We start from the raw sequence: 1,112 nt of genomic DNA, 5'->3' as shown, positions 1-1,112 counted from the left end.
TGTGAGAAAACAGGAAAAGATAAAGGAGTTACAACCCTATATAGAGTACATTTAGAGTACCCTATATAGAGTACATATTTTCTAGGAAAGATACTTTTTCTCACTTAAACTGTACTTCCAAGATCTAGGATCTCTGAGGCGCATACAAACATCCACAGATACAAGACACCTGGAGGAAAATGGGATAGATGGGACTCCAGATGAGACATACCCACAAGTATGTATAGTTTTGGGGGGGTTTATCAGTCAAGGCTGCATTAAATGGAATTTGAGCTGCACGTGAGAATAAAGTAAAAGGAATGGGGGAGCACTCCATGCTCTGGTCCACAAATACATATAGGAAATGCAAGTGCTCACTAAGTAAACCTAGAAGGGCAACCTATTAGCTCAAAACATTTTAGGAACATTATTCCAGCAACAGTTTAATTTTTTTAGTTAAGTCACTAAATGTACAAGCACAGTAGCCCCAATGTGGTCCAACTCTGATCAACTTCTCTAATTGAATATGATAACAAGAGGTTCCCAATGGTACCTAGAAGGAGCAAAATAAATAAATAAATATGGAAATAGTTAGTATAACAGTAGCCAGTAATGGCAACAGGATCCTAGGAACCACAATGCCAGCAGTTACTTGTGCCAGTTCAAGTACAAGAAGTGCCGAGCCAGTGAAATGTCACAACTTGTAACATGATCCAATCCAGGACGTATCAACAACATAACTGTGTGCAACAAGGTCATTGTACAGTACAGAAAAAGTAATGGTGTCATGACTGGAGATAATGCAACAGAAGATTTACAACTTTGCCTTTTATTATATGTCATTTTATTATCTTTCTATCTACACTTCAGATTGGAATGGCAGAACAGACATTAATATAATATGCCATCCCTAAAGGCTTTGCGGCCAACACAGAATAATTTTCCAGAGATATTGTAAGAAGCAAATTAAATTATCAAAAAAAAAATAGAACAGGAGGCAGAGCATAGAAGTTATGTTCACACAAGCTATATCAAAGAGAGACAGTATTTGGCTCACTGTAGCTGTGCCATCACATTGGACAGAGACTTATCATTCAAGTGGTGTGGGGAAGAGAAAGATGCAAGAGATAAAG

This window comes from Elgaria multicarinata, chromosome 10 (assembly GCF_023053635.1).
Source record: "Elgaria multicarinata webbii isolate HBS135686 ecotype San Diego chromosome 10, rElgMul1.1.pri, whole genome shotgun sequence".
NCBI classification, from domain to species: domain Eukaryota; kingdom Metazoa; phylum Chordata; class Lepidosauria; order Squamata; family Anguidae; genus Elgaria; species Elgaria multicarinata.
The sequence above is the reverse complement of the archived record's forward strand: the minus strand, read 5'-3'. Positions refer to the sequence as shown.